Genomic DNA, 15,710 nt, shown 5'->3' with positions numbered 1-15,710 from the left:
CTGTTTTGGTAAACTGTTAAATTGGTGGGTTTCATTTCACTTGGATGGAGGAGGGTTTCTAAACAGTTTTTAAAAAACGTTACTTGCCTCCCACTCCTGCTGACCTGCAAAAAGTAGACAAGTGAGAAAATTCAGAAGTCCTCATCTATCTAATTTGCAAATTTTGATTGATTTGGTAACATAGAACCATGGGCAAAATCATCAATGACATACTGTATATGATGCCTTCCAGCAATAGTATTAAAGCAGAACTACAGTAAGCCAATCAGTTTAGGTTTCCCAGTTAGTTATCATTCCTGGCATGCCTTGAATGCGAGCCCTGGTTCACACTGGTGGGTTTTGACATGCGATTTTACATGTCAAATCAGCGGCTATTGCGGCGCCGCACCGATTTCAAAAGTAGTTTCTGTACTACTTTTTGCAATTTCAGGGTGCAATTTCCATTGACATCTGTGCAGAAACCTGCACAGATGTCTGTGAAATTGCAGCTGGAATCGGTACCGACATGCGGGAGTGAAATCGGCATGGCTTCATTCCCGCAGCTCAGTGTGAACCTGGGCTAACTGTCACTTTTGTTTATACGCTAAACCCAGCTGTCAAGCCATCAAATGGCCAGTCTCAAAAATATTGCATGTGCAGCACCATGGCAACTGCAGATCAAACAGAGGCCAAGATGGAAGCTTCCTTGGCTGTAAAGGATAGGAGATTTTAGTTCCAGTTCACCACTCTAGTTTTATTACTGGTTGATCCGGCAAGTCAGTTCTTGTTCAACTTCCTTTACCAGACCAAGCTGTGCAGCAAAATTGGTAGTTAGATTTGCTTAGGACGATCAACTTTTTTAAATGTAATTAAAACCTTTTTTTACCAACAGGGAATATTAGCTGGAGTTAGGCTTTCATTTGTTAGTCACTTATCATATTTATCGGCGTATAACACGCACCCCAAGTTTAGGTGGGAATTTTAAGGAAAAAAACTTAAATTTAAATGCCCATCAATGCAGCCTTATCAGTGTCCATCTGCAGCATTGTCAGTGTCATTTGCAGCCTTGTCATGCAGCCTTTTAGGGTCATTTGCAGCCTTGTCATGCAGCCTTGTCAGGGTCTTTTTCAGCTTTGCCATTTAAAAATGGCGCCGGCGAGCTACAGAGCCAGATGTCCTGCTTTCAGCCGTTCTTGGCGGCCTTTGATTGTTCTCACCGGCTTTCTCTCGCCTTCGGCTGTTCCCGGTGGCTTTTGGCCGCCTGCGGCCGCTCTCGGCGGATTTCGGGCGCTCTTGGTGGCTTTTGGCCGCCGAGAGCATCTGAAGGTCGCAGAGAACGCCTGAAGGCGGCTGAAAGCCGCAGAAAATGGCTGAAGGCGCCTGAAAGCCGCTGAGAACTTCCGAAAGCTGCCCACAGGCTCACAATCAGCGGGGGATTGGTGTATAACACACACCCACGATTTTCCCCTGACTTTAAGGGGAAAAAAAGTGTGTGTTATATGCCGATAAATACGGTATTTAAAGTCCATCTAACAATATCCTCTGCACAATTTGACATTGATGTTGTCCAAAGATGGTTATGTTGGCCTTTCAAAGATACAAGGCAGGATTAGGTGTAGCTACTCTAAGACACAAAGGGGTTTATTTACTAAAGGAAAATCCACTTTGCACAGCAAGTGCACTTGGAAGTAGTCGCTGTAGATTCAAAGGGGACTTGTAAGGAAAATAAAAAAACAGCATTTTAGCTTGCACATGATTGGATGATCAAATCAGCAGAGCTTCCCCTCATCTACCCCTTAGATTTAGAGCGACTGCACTTCCAAGTGCACTTGCAGTGCAAAGTGGATTTGCCTGTTGTAAATAACCCCCAAAGTGTTTTACTAGTAAGAGCAACTGGTGAATGTTTAAAAAAAAAAAAAAAAAAAGCCTACAAAAAAGAAAACGAATGCAGCCACATCTAAGGTTTGGTTAACTGCAATATAATAAATTAGTTTTTTTGGGGTTTCATATGCTTTAAAAAGATCAACATGATAATCAAGTAACAAAGATCAGCATTGGCATCATTACACCGCAGTCTGTGTACTGATTTCAACAGTTTACAATGCTTGATTTGTGAATTCCTGACAGCTTCTCCTGAGAAAGTGATCCCCCCAGAGAACAATGGAAATAAAGGGTCAGTTTTCTAAGCATGTTCTTCTTGTAGGATAACACAATTGCTTTTAACAGGATAATTAGATACATCATGGCACTTTCACACACATTTTGGACTCTACAAATAAATATGGATGCTGTAATGTAGCTTATTAAACAAAAGTTAAGTTACTGACGATGTGTATAGTAGGAAAATACATGCGGTTTATAAGCACTGATTGCTTTATAAATGACAATGGTCCCAAAAATGTGTCAAAAATGTCCGATGTGTCAGCCATAATGTCGCAGTCACAATAAAAATCGCTGATCGCCATTACTAGTAAAAAAAAAAAAAATTACTAATAAAAACGCCATAAAACTATCCCCTATTTTGTAAACGCTATACATTTTGCACCAAGTATTAAGTCATGTTTTGTGAAGGGGTCAAATACTTATTTCACTCATCAAAATGCAAATCAATTCATATCTTTCTTGAAATGTCCTTTTCTGGATTTTTTTTGTTATTCTGTCTCTCGAATAAACCTACCATTAAAATTATAGACATCTTTTTTTTTTTTTATAAGTGAGCAAACATAAAATCAGCAGGGGATCAAATACCCTTTTCCCTCACTGTAATAACCAAAACAGGAATAGTCCCAATTCCAATGTCAGTGGCGACAAAAGGTGCTGCACACTTAATTCCATCCAAATAGTGCTCAATGTGATCATTTATTAGTGCTTCACCACATGTAATAAATGGACTCTTACCAGACACAGAGGCCCCTGTAACAAGTTCTAGCCACGCAACAGTGAGCAAAATCCCCCCACTGCGGACATGAATATAGGGCTCCCTCCAAAAGGTCCCCCATGGCAGATCTATCATCAGAGGAATCTCCGGACCATTCAGCCTGTAAGAGATCACCATTTATCAACCAGGCCCATATGGAGAAAGGAACACAATCGCTGGTTGTGCAGGTATGATAAAAACGTCAGGCACTATACAACCTTCCTGTGCCCCAGCGGGTGTGCTGACATCACCACTATGTCCTCCAACACGAAATACGTTTCGTCTGGGGCAAGACGACAATACTGGGGCATTTGTCCAACCTTCAGGTGACTGGAAACTTAATGTCAGAAACCATGAATCAGACTGAGACAGAAGTACAAATAAATCACACTTGTTTATTAATAAAAATAAAAAGGTAAATAGAAAAAAGCGTAGCCAAGCATAGCCAGAGTCCAGTAGCCAGATCGGTTAGTCAGCCAGTCCAAAGTTCATGAACCAGTTTGGGTAATCAGCCAGGCCTGAAGTCAGGTATCCAAGGAGAGCAACTGCAAGCAGGATAAGAAGCCAGGAGGGATGTCAGCAAGCCAGTCTTGAAACAAACAGCAGGAGATGGTTCCTTGAGATTTGACCAACGTGAAGGCAAGGGAGGAGTGAGCTGGAAGGCTTTAAATAGGCAGGTCAGACGAGCATCATCGGGAACAGCTGGTAACTGTGGAAAGAGAAGAGAGCTGGCAATTAGCCGACAACTGAGTGGCCAGCCCAAAGGAGGAAGGGCTAAGCCAGCCCTGACACTTAAATAGTTTTGAGGACATGCCTGTGCTCCGTGCAGTAGCAAGCACTGCAGAATAACCAAGGAAGAAGAGGAGGTTGGCCTGTGTCCTGTACTCCAAGATATAAAATATACAGTAAAGGGGTGAGCAATAACTAGGCAAAAAGATCTGTGCCAACAGATCCAACTTAAGAGTGCCACTGCAAGAACCTTGCACTGAAGGCTGCAGCTGCAGAAGATTGGACATCCACCCGATAAAACTTTAAAAAAGGTATGAACAGAAGATCATGTGATAGCCTTACAGGGGCCTGGTGCTGGAATGGCAAGGAAACTGCAACCGAACTGGTGGAGCGGTTGTGTAAAAGTGCAGGAGGAGAGGATTTTAATGGTATCTGATGCCAGGGCTTAAAAGATATTTGGACATTGCAACAAACAGAGGTACAGTAATACCCCGGATTGCGAGTAACGAAGTTTACGAGCGTTTCGCAATACGAGCTATTTTTTTTTTAAAATCCTGACTCAGTTTGCGAGCGTTGTCTCGCAAAACAAGCAGGATTTAAGCCTCTAGGGTGTGCAGTACCACATTTGGCCAGAGGTGCGGGGGCATCGGTGACACTCGGAGCCGCTCAGGAACACTCCGTTCCTGAGTGTCTCTGAGTGCATCAGAGCGGCTCAGAGTGCTCTCTGAGTTTTTCTGAATGCCTCAGGCGCCTCCCCACCTTTGGTTACATGTGGTACTGCATACACTAGCAGTGCCACTGAAATGGATTATCTCAGTTTCCATTATTTCCTATGGGGAAACTCGCTTTGATATATGAGTGCTTTGGATTACAAGCATTCTTCTGGAACTAATTATGCTCATAATCCAAATGTACCACTGTAGTTTGTTTTTGAATTTGGAGTTCAGGATAGCCACATCCAGGTTCCCCATTTTCTGACATATCAGGTTGAAGATATCAGAGTGAAGGGCACCTTCCTCTTGATTTGGGCTGTGAAGGCTGAGGTGAGCTGCTTTCCAGTTGTCTACTCTCAGGATGTGGACTGCAGAGATCACTGGACAGCGAGTCTCTGTCCAAGAGATACTCTGACTTGCTTGGTTTATGTAAGCTAAAGCTGTAGCATTTTCTGATTATACCTTCATAGTATGTCCATGTAGAAGACGAGAGACATTTTCATTGCTCTGAGCTCCAAGACAGTGAGGGGGAGCTTAGCTTCCACTAATGACCATGTGCCCCTGGATTGTGAAGGACTGGAATACTCTTTCCCAGCTTGAAAGCCTATTATCTGTTATCAAGTGAATAACAATAGGAAAGTCAGTCCTTCATTAAGGCCGAGCTTGAGATCCACCAAGGCAGAGTTGCTTGCTTGGTTGGACGGAAGCATGTGTAAATCAAAAAAAGAAGCATGCTTCTTTCAGGTCATCAAGATTTTGTGTTGGAATGCCCTTGAATGGAATTAAGTGAATTGAACAGCCTTATGGGGGGCTACCATTAGGCCTAGACGCTCATGGGGAATGTTACAGAGGGATGTCTCTTTAACCTTAATTCCGAAGCACAAGTTCTGAGAGAGTGCACATTTTATTCTCTGCAAGGAAAATCTTTGCTTGGGATGTCTTCAGGACATGAACAAGTATTCCAGGCTAAGGGAAGGCTGGAGAGATTTTTGGATATTGGATTACCCAGCCTGGAGCATCCGAATTGTCTATGGACATCTGCAGTGAAATTATGTGAACCTCGCGCTATAGAGAATATAAAATTGTGATTAATAAAGCTGCTCCCCTTAAAGTATCGACAATGCTAACGTAACTGATTTTTAACAATGGTAGGGGGTGCTAAAGTGCTGACAATAATCGTTGAAATGTCACAAACATCAAATAAACCTTTGCAATTCCAAATGAAGTGCACCGTGCTTAAAGTGGAGGGCCACCCTGAAAAAAATAAAATATTAAAAATTACAAAAAAATCTAAAAAAAAAAAAAATTTTTTTTTTTTTTTACTTACCAGAAATGCCTGTTGCTAGGCACATAATCCTAATCTTCCTCTTCCTCCTCCGCGGAGATCTTCTTTCTTCTCTCCTCGTCGCGTTGTCTTCTGGGTAATGGGTCGCGCTGTGTTCTGGGAACTGTGTGTCCCAGAACACAGCACGTCCCATTCACAAAGCGCTGCGCGACTCGCGCATGCGCAGTAGGAAACGGGCAGTGAAGCCGCAAGGCTCCACTGCCTGTTTCCCTCAGAAGGAATGGCGGCGCTGGGATCCAAGAGCCGAGGGACGGGTCGGCCTCGGGCGGCCAACATCGCGGGCGTCCTGGACAGGTAAGTCGGCTTATTAAGTCAGCAGCTGCAGTGTTTGCAGCTGCTGACTTTTAATTTTTTTTTTTTTAAACGGCCCTCCTCTTTAAGTGAATAAACAGTAGAAATATAATCCTTCAAAAGTCTATAAATTCTTCTGTGATATATTGCCAAATCATAACACCATAGGCAGCAATTAAGGTTGCACCAATAGTTTTTGAAGAGTACAAGAACCGATACTTTTCCTCAAATACTCGCCAATACCGATTACCACAGTTACATAGTAGGTGAGGTTGAAAAAAAAGAAGCAAGTCCATCAAGTCCAACCTTTGTGTGTGATTACATATCAGTATTACCTTGTATATTGTGGTCAACCTAATAGTTCTTTGAAACTATCAATGCTCCCCGCTGAGACTACCGCCTCTGGAAGGGAATTACACATCCTTGTAAAGAACCCTCTACGTAGTTTAAGGTTAAACCTCTTTTCTTCTAATTTTAATGAGTGGCCATGAGTCTTGTTAAACTACCTTTCGCGAAAAGGTTTTATCCCTATTGTGGGGTCACCAGTACGGTATTTGTAAATTTAAATCATATCCCCTCTCAAGCATCTTTTCTCCAGAGAGAATAAGTTCAGTGCTCGCAACCTTTCCTCATAACTAATATCCTCCAGACCCTTTTATTAGCTTTGTTGCCCTTCTCTGTACTCGCTCCATTTCCAGCAAATCCTTCCTGAGGACTGGTGCCCAGAACTGGACAGTATACTCCAGCTGCGGCAGGACCAGAGTCTTGTAGAGCGGGAGAATTATCGTTTCATCTCTGGAATTAATCCCCTTTTTAATGCATGCCAATATTCTGTTTGCTTTGTTAGGCTAAGCAATGGCATGCAATGGTAAGCTGCTGCTATCATCTACTAGGACCCCCGGGTCCTTTTCCATCCTAGATTCCCCCAGAGGTTCTGCCCCCAACGTATAGCTTGCATTCATGTTTTTGACACTCAAATGCATTATTTTCAATTTTTCTACATTGAACCTAATTTGCCATGTAGTTGCGCACCCCAATAATTTGTTCAGATCTTTTTTGCAAGGTTTCCACATCCTGCGGAGAAGTTATTGCCCTGCTCAGCTTAGTATCGCCAGCAAATATAGAGATTGAAACATTTACCCCATCCTCCAGGTAGTTTATGAACAAATTAAACAGGATTTGTCCCAGCACAGAACCCTGGGGGACCCAACTACCCTGCCTCTGACCGTTCCGAGTATTTCCCAATTATCACCACCCTCTGAACTCGCCCTTGAAGCCAGTTTTCAATCCTTGTACTCACCCTATGGTCCATGCCAATGGACCTTATTTTGTATAGTAAACGTTTATGGGGAACTGTGTCAAATGCTTTGTTTTACCTATTTAAAAAATAAAATAAAATTATTTACATTTTTATAACTAACTTTGTTGAGGTGGGGAGGGTGTTATTGTTTAGGGTGGAGAGGTGGGGAGAGGAGTTATTGTTTAGGGTGGAGGGGCAGGGAGGGGGGGTTATTGTTTTGGGCAGAGAGGGGGGTATTTGGGAACCTACACACACAGCCAATCATTGCACTACAGCACCCAGCAGACCTGCCCTCCTCCAAGAAGTTCTGCAGCAGCAAAGCCTAGCTCAGTGCAGGACACACTACTCACCAGGCAGGCAGATCAGTCACCTGTCAGCTACCCCCAGAAGACCCCGAGGAGGAGAAGCACATCGCTAGAAGACACAAAAAACTGAGCTAAGGGGGAGGGCGGCGGCAGGACGGGTCCACTGCGGGCAAGGGAAAACCCCACTGGCGACCCCGCTCCTTAACAACTAATGACTGCCTGCTTTCTTTTGCATACATTTCATCTGTCAGCGGGGGAAGCACGCTGACAGATGAAAGAGCCGAACTTGAAGGTATCGGCGCATTTGCACAAGTACTGATACTCGTGCAAATGCTTAGCATCGGTGCAACCCTAGCAGCAATCTTTGCAGTTGCATCCAATGTGTGTGGTTGAGATTTCCCACTGTTGCTGTGCGTTCCACTGCCATAATGCGGAAAACCAGAAGTTCTTGACCCGGAAGTGACGTGAGCGGAATGCGTCTCGACATACATTTCGCCTTATGACGATGTACATTTTGACATTTTTATCATTTTTTCCCCACAAATAGAGCTTTCTTTTGGTGGTATTTGATCACCTCTGCGGTTTTTATTTTTTGCTAAACAAATAAAAAAGACCGAAAATTTGGAAAAAAAAAATGTTGTTTTTTTTGTTTCAGTTTCAAAACTTTGTAAATAAGTATGTTTCTCCTTCACTGATGGGCAATGATGGAGCTGCACTGACGGGCACTGATAAGGCGGCACTGATGAGGTGGCATTAATGGGCATGGATATGTGGCACTGATGGGAGACACTGATGGGAGACACGGATGGACACTGATAGGTGGCACAAATTGGCACTCATAGCTGGCACAGATTGGCATGGATAGGTGGCATGAATGGGCATGGATAGGCAGCACAGATGGGCACTGGTAGGTGGCACGGATGGGCACTGATATGCAATACAATGTTGCTTTGTTTTGTACTGAGGATGCCAATCAGTGCCAAACAATAATGCATGCCAATCAGTGATGCCCATTGTGGGCACTGATTGGCATCCATTGTGGGCACTGACTGGCATCCCTGGTGGTTTAGGGTGGCATACCTGGTGCTGGGCATCCCTGGTGGTCCAGTGTGGGCATCCTCGGGGGAGCTGTGCTGATAATCGATCAGCCCAGACCCCCCTGTTAGAGGAGCAGCCTATCGGCTCTCCTCTACTCACGTCTGACAGACGCGAGTGAGGAAAAGCTGATCACAGGCTCTTCCTATTTACACTGTGATCAGCCGTGATTGAACACTGCTGATCACATGGTAAAGAGTCTCCGTCGGAGACTCTTTACTGAGATCGTAGTTGCGGGGTGTCAGACTGACACCCCGCAACAACGATTGCCGTGATGCGCGCCCCCAGCGGTTCACAATCCTGAGGACGTCCTATGACCTCCGATCAGGATTTTGAAACTACTTTGCAGCCGTCATTTGACAATTGGCGGGCGGCAAGTGGTTAAAGTCTATGGGACACGAACATGAAAAATCAAAAGTGCTAATTTTAAAGGCTTATATGCAAGTTATTGACATAAAAAGTGTTTGGGGACCTGGGTCCATGTATCAATGCAAATTTTTTTTTTTAAACGCCCATTTTTTCGGGAGCAGTGATTTTTTAAATGCTTAAAGTGAAACAATAAATATTAAATATTCCTTTAAATATCGTGCCTGGGGGGTGTCTATAGTATGCCTGTAAACTGGCGCATTTTTCCTGTGTTTACAACAGTACTACAGCAAAATTACATTTCTAAAGGAAAACTTGTCATTTAACACTGATCGCGACTGTAATGAATTGTCGGGTCTCTGCAATATAGATAAAACGAATAAAAAAAAAAGAAGGAAGAAGAGCATGGGTTCCCACCCAGTCCATTACCAGGCCCTTTGGGTCTGGTATGAGTATTAAGGGGGACCCTAAGTCAAAATTAAAAAATAAATTAAATTGCGTGGGGATCCTCCTAAAATCCATACCGGCCCTTCAGGTCTAATATGGAAATTAAAGGGAACCCTGAACCAATTTTGTTTTTTAAATGGCGTAGGGGGTGCCCCCCAAAATCCATACCAGACCGTTACCCGAGCATGCAACCTGGCAGGCCGTAGGAAAAGAGGGGGGATGGGAAAGCACCCCTTCCCCCCTGAACCGTACCAGGCTACATACCCTCAACATGGGGAGGGTACTTTGGGGTATGTGGCCCAGCCCAGCCCTCAGCTATATAAGAACTGTCACAGAGAAGCATCAGTCGGCAGGAGCTTCCCACGGAGGCGGAATGGTTGCAGCTTTTTTTTTCCTTTTTCGGTCCGTCGGACAGTGTGATAGAAGATGAATGGACATTTTTATTTTTTTATCTTTTAATAAAGGACTTGTCCCAAGCTGTCTCGTCTTTTTTTTACCATTTGTGACACTTTTTTCATGAAAGGGTAGGGGTACAATGTACCCCATTAACAATTCACATAGGGGCCGCGATCCCAGGATTTGGGGGTCCTCTTGTTAAAGGGGGCTTCATGATTCCGATAAGCCCCCCACCTGCATACTCCCCACAACCACCAGGCAAGGGTTGTGGGGATGAGACCCTTGTCCCCATCAACATGGGGACAAGGTGCTTTGGGGGTCAGCCCCAAAGCACCCTCCCCATGTTGAGGGCATGTGTCCTGTGGAGGGGAGAGCCGCTCTCTCACCTCCCCCTCTTTTCCTGCGTCCTACCAGTTGCATGCTCGTATAAGGGTCTGGTATAGATTTTGGGGGGGCCCCTACAACATTTTTTTTTTATTTGGCGCAGGGTTCCCCCTAATTTCCATATCAGACCTGAAGGGCCTGGTATGGATTTAGTGGGACCCCTACACATTTTTTTTTTTACATTTTGGTTTGGGGTTCCCCTTAATATTCATACCAGACGCAAAGGGCCTGGGAATGGACGGGGGCGGGGCATGCTCTTTTTTTCAATGAGTTTTATCTATATTGCAGAGACCAGACAATTCATTACGGCCGTTTAAAATAACAACTTTTCCTTTAGAAATGTCATTTTGCTGTGGTACTATTCTAAACATGGGAAAATGCGCCACTTTACAGGCATACTATAGACACCCCCCAGGCACAATATTTAAAGGAATATTTCATTTTTATTGTTTCACTTTAAGCATTTAAAAAAAATCAAAAAAAAAATCACTGCTCCCGCAATAAACTGCAGTTTTTAAAAATTATTTTTGCGTTGATATATGTCCTTTGCGGCAGGACCCAGGTCCCCAAACACCGTTTATGACAATAACTTGCATACAAGCCTTTAAAATTAGCACTTTTGATTTTTCATGTTCGTGTCCCATAGACTTTAACAGGTGTGTTCTTCCAAATTGTTTGCCTGTTCGGTGTGTTCTGGTGCGGACCGAACTGAGGGGTGTTCGGCTCATCCCTGGTCATCAGTTATCCATGGGAATTGTGACATACAGTAGTTGCAGAAAATTCCTCCCTGGCCAGATGAAGGTAAAATCAGCTGCAGAAATTAGTGTTAAAAATCAGGTCCTGCTTTTGTGCAAGGAAAGCATAGTCACTATGAGCTTGAGTGTTGTGCATGCCTTCAACAAAGTAAATGCCTGTGTATTTGCTGAGGCTCCCTTTCACCTTGTTTCCGACACCAGTTAGAGTAATCTCCTGTTGGATACACATGGAGTAGGCTGCAGAAATATAAGCCTGTCCGGAAGAAGAATGCGGTAACCCGGGTGCAGACTGTACTGTAGCAATCAATGTCCTCAAGATGAAAGGGTGGGAAGCAGAGTGAGTTCCTTACAAGGGGCTTTATACAGAAGTGGTGGAAAAGTGTCACCAGTGGTGGGATGCAACATCTGGTCATCCACCAGAAACTGAGCTCCGAGGGTATACATTTTTAGCACAAAGCTTACACTGTAGAAGTTAATACATTCCAAACAATGCCTGCCATTACAGTACAGGTCAAGGACACAGGTAGGGATGAGCTTTGTGTTCAAGTCGAACATATGTTTGACTCGAACATTGGCCGTTCGCACGATCGGCGAATACCGAACGTTATGGGCCGTTCACGCCAAATTCGTGTGGCGCTCACAGCCCACAATGCACTGCGCCATCGCAGTGCATTGCTGGCTCATGATTGGCCAAGCATGCACTGTGACCCCGCATGCTTGGCCAATCACAGCACCGGCAGCGAGGAGAGCCATAATTGGCCACAGGCAGGATGCCTGTGGCCAATTAGAGCTCAGGGTGTTTAGTATACGCCCCACACTATATAAGGCCACCAGCGCGGCGGCCTTGTGTAGTGTTCCGGCATCTGCAGGAGTTAGTGGGTGTTGTGTGCCTCCAGCGCAGTATACACCTGCATCTAGCCTTTATTGCTGTTCTCTAATAGAGCCATCTGCAGGAGTTAGTGGGTGTTGTGTGCCTCCAGCGCAGTATACACCTGCATCTAGCCTTTATTGCGGTTGTTCTCTAATAGAGCCATCAGCAGGAGTTAGTGGGTGTTGTGTGCCTCCAGTGCAGTATACACCTTGATCTACCCTTTATTGCTGTTTTCTGTGACAGACCTAGCTGGGACCGAGGCTCTTGGAGGGGACTGAATGCGAGCCTCTTGCCTTGTAATTATGGGCCCTCGCATTTGGGGGAACGGTGCTCTTTGTGAGCTGTATGCCTGTGGAGCCCTGAGGTGGTGTTACTTGGATTCAGATCTGTGCCCCCCCCCCAAGACACACAGACTCTGGATATGTAAATGCCACGTTAGCAATAGACTGAATCACACTATTGGGACACAAACTCTTAGATGCTAATGTCATCACCTCCAGCCACCTGGCTGTGTCTTGTATGATGTAAATTAGTCTAGTCTGGCTTGACACAGATTCTAAAGAGTATTTCACCTATTGTTGTTTTGTTGTTTGTGCTAATTAACCTGCAATTGAATGAAGGAGTCCAGTGTTGATTAATTAGCTCATGCTAATTAGGTTAGGTTTTAGTCACCCCACTGTATATATTTTGTGTGAGATCTCAAATAAAGGTCATTCCTGATGTCCTCCAAGACTGGTGTCGTCTAGTTCTTGGGGGTTCCTATAGCCAGATCCATTGGACTTGTGTTCCAGGACTTAGGAAGAGGTATATAGATGGAAGCACTTAATCGGAGTGTGGTATCGGTTCCGTCACATTCTCTAATAGAGCCATCTGCAGGAGTTAGTGGGTGTTGTGTGCCTCCAGCACAGCACAATATACAGCTGTATCTACCCTTTATTGCTGGAGTTTTCTAATACAGCTATCTGCAGGAGTTAGTGGATGTTGTGTGCCTCCAGCACAGCACAGTATACACCTGTATCCAACCGTTATTGCTGGTGTTCTCTCATACAGGCATTCTTCAGATCAAGGAGAGGGACCATTACTGGCTGGCCACTCTCCTTGATCCAAGGTGCAAGGGTAAGGTTGCAGACCTTATCTTGCCGTCGCAGAGGGAGCAGAGGATGAGACATCTCCGGGAGGCCTTGCAGAAAGGTCTGTGCAATGCGTTCCCAGAGACTGCGAGGTTACAAACTCCTGGTCCTGGACAACAACATTTTGCTGAGACTTCGGTCAGCAGGAGCGGTGGAGGTGGCGGCCGTCTGTAGGGATGGCCGAACGGTTCGCCCGGCGGTCGTTACGCGGCGAATTTCGGCTGTTCGCCGTCCGCCCGATCGGCGGACTATTGCCGCCGTTCGCCCGGCGGACTTCCGTGTTTACTGTGTAAAAGAATTTTGACCTATGATGACACATCCATCATGGGGTACAGGACAGCCAATTCAGACATTACAGCACATGGACACTTGGACATTCCCCCTAACTTATAAATAGACCCGATCCGGCGGCCATTTTACATTCTTTCTTCTGTCACTATAGGGAGAGGTTGCTGTGTAGAGCAGGGAGAGACTGCAGTGACCCAAATCGCTAGCTATTTAGTCCACAAAAGTTATTTTCAGGACTGATATAGGTGTAGTTCAGGATATAGGTTTGAGGCACTGCTGTGCTACTGATTTTTGCAGGAGCCTGTCTTTAGTCAGTGTAGAGAGAGGGACAGGACGCTGTGTGCTGCAGGGACAGTCAGTTTAATCATTAGCTGTTACTATTAGGTCCACAAAAGTGCTATTCAAGTTATTGTTCCAGCAGCCTCTGTTTTGTCAGTTTAAATAGGGACAGGCAGGAAGCTGTGTGTGAGGCAGTGAGGGACAGTCAGTTTAATCAGTAGCTGTTACTATTAGGTCCACAAAGGTTCTTTTCAGGACTGGTATTGTAATAGGCTTGTACACGTATAATATTCTTTCTTCCAAAATCTAGAAAGAATATTATACTTGACTGCTGCCCTTCTGCTGCAGTAGTCCTTTATGAGTATAGGGACTGAGGTACAGTCTGCTAATCATTCACAACCTACTAGTTCCACAAAGGTCCTTATAAGGACTGGTAAGGTCTAGGGTACTACAGTACATAGGGTTGAGTGAGGTACAGTCTGCTATTCATTAAGGACTGGTATAGGTCCACAATACATAGGGTTGAGGTGCACTACTGCTGACTGCTGCCCTTCTGCTGCAGCAGTCCTTTATGAGTATAGGGACTGAGGTAAATGCTAATCATTCACAACCTACTAGTTGCACAAAGGTCCTTCTAAGGACTGGTAAGGTATAGTGTACTACAGTATATAGGGTTGAGTGAGGTACAGTCTGCTATTCCTTAAGGACTGGTATAGGTCCACAATACATAGGGTTGAGGTGCACTACTGCTGACTGCTGCCCTTCTGCTGCAGTAGTCCTTTATCAGTATAGGGACTGAGGTACAGTCTGCTAATCATTCACAACCTACTAGTTCAACAAAGGTCCTTATAAGGACTGGTAAGGTATAAGGTACTACAGTACATAGGGTTGAGTGAGGTACAGTCTGCTATTCATTAAGGACTGGTATAGGTCCACAATACATAAGGTTGAGGTGCACTACTGCTGACTGCTGCCCTTCTGCTGCAGCAGTCCTTTATCAGTATAGGGACTGAGAGTTTTGTCACAGGGTCATTTAAAAAATGACAGGCAGAGGAAGAGGCAGGCCCTTCCGCAGGGGTGGTAGGGGTAGGGCAGGAGCAACATGCTTGAACCAAAGTGGGAAGTTGCAGAAGGTGTGTTCAATTACTTTAAAGGACGCACCAGACTTGGTTGAGTGGCTCACTCAGCCTTACTCTTCTGCACCCTCCTCATCCTCTCGATCTGCACCCTCTTCTTCACTCTCTGCTATGTGTACCCCCAAAGACACTACCACCACCACCACCACCACATACCTTCCGCTTGAGTCACAGGAATTATTTTCCGATCCATATCAAGACATTTCTGATGCGCAGCCACTCTTGGTATTGGATCAGGAAGAGGAGGTAGCAACAACCGCCATGCAGCAGTCTGACGACAGTACCCAGATCAGCCCAAGGAGGAGGTTGGTCCCCGGGGTTGCTGCCTACTCCGATGATCTCTACTTATAGCGGTGGGGAAGGTGACGTCGGTGACGACATGTCTAGCGATGTCATGTGGGTGCCCACAAGAGAGGAAGAGGAGGGGAGTTCAGAGGGAGATATGGACCAGCAGAGAGGGAGGAGAAGCAGGAATAACTTACATTGCACAGGAGGGACAAAGCAGACTGCTAATGTATCAGGAGCGAGTCATCGACCATGTACAGTCACATCTGGCGCTCCCAGGACACCGGCACATGGCTCCGCAGTGTGGGCTTTTTTTTAACGTATCCGCTGCTGACAATAGCATTGCCATCTGCAATCTTTGCAGTCAACGCATTAGTCACGGTAAGCCCAACACTCACCTAGGGACGACCACCTTAAGAAGGCACATGAGCAGCCATCACCGAGCCCAGTGGGAGCAACGGAACACACAAAGCCACACTCCAAGCTCTCACCGTCCAGCCTCGTCTTCTACTTCTCCTTCTCCTCTCTCCTCACAATTGTCCTCCACTCCACCTTCCATCACGCCAAGCTCACGTTTTTCTGCAAAAAGGCAGGCTTCCGTGGGCCTAATGTTCGAGCGTAAAAAAATGATGACGCCGGATGACCCTCTTGCCCAACGGTTGACGGCTGGCTTGTCAGAACTGATAGCCCGCCAACTAC

The sequence above is a fragment of the Lithobates pipiens genome, unplaced genomic scaffold (assembly GCF_037356315.1).
Source record: "Lithobates pipiens isolate NorthernLeopardFrog02 unplaced genomic scaffold, aLitPip1_a1.2 Scaffold_8, whole genome shotgun sequence".
NCBI classification, from domain to species: Eukaryota; Metazoa; Chordata; class Amphibia; order Anura; family Ranidae; genus Lithobates; species Lithobates pipiens.
The sequence above is the reverse complement of the archived record's forward strand: the minus strand, read 5'-3'. Positions refer to the sequence as shown.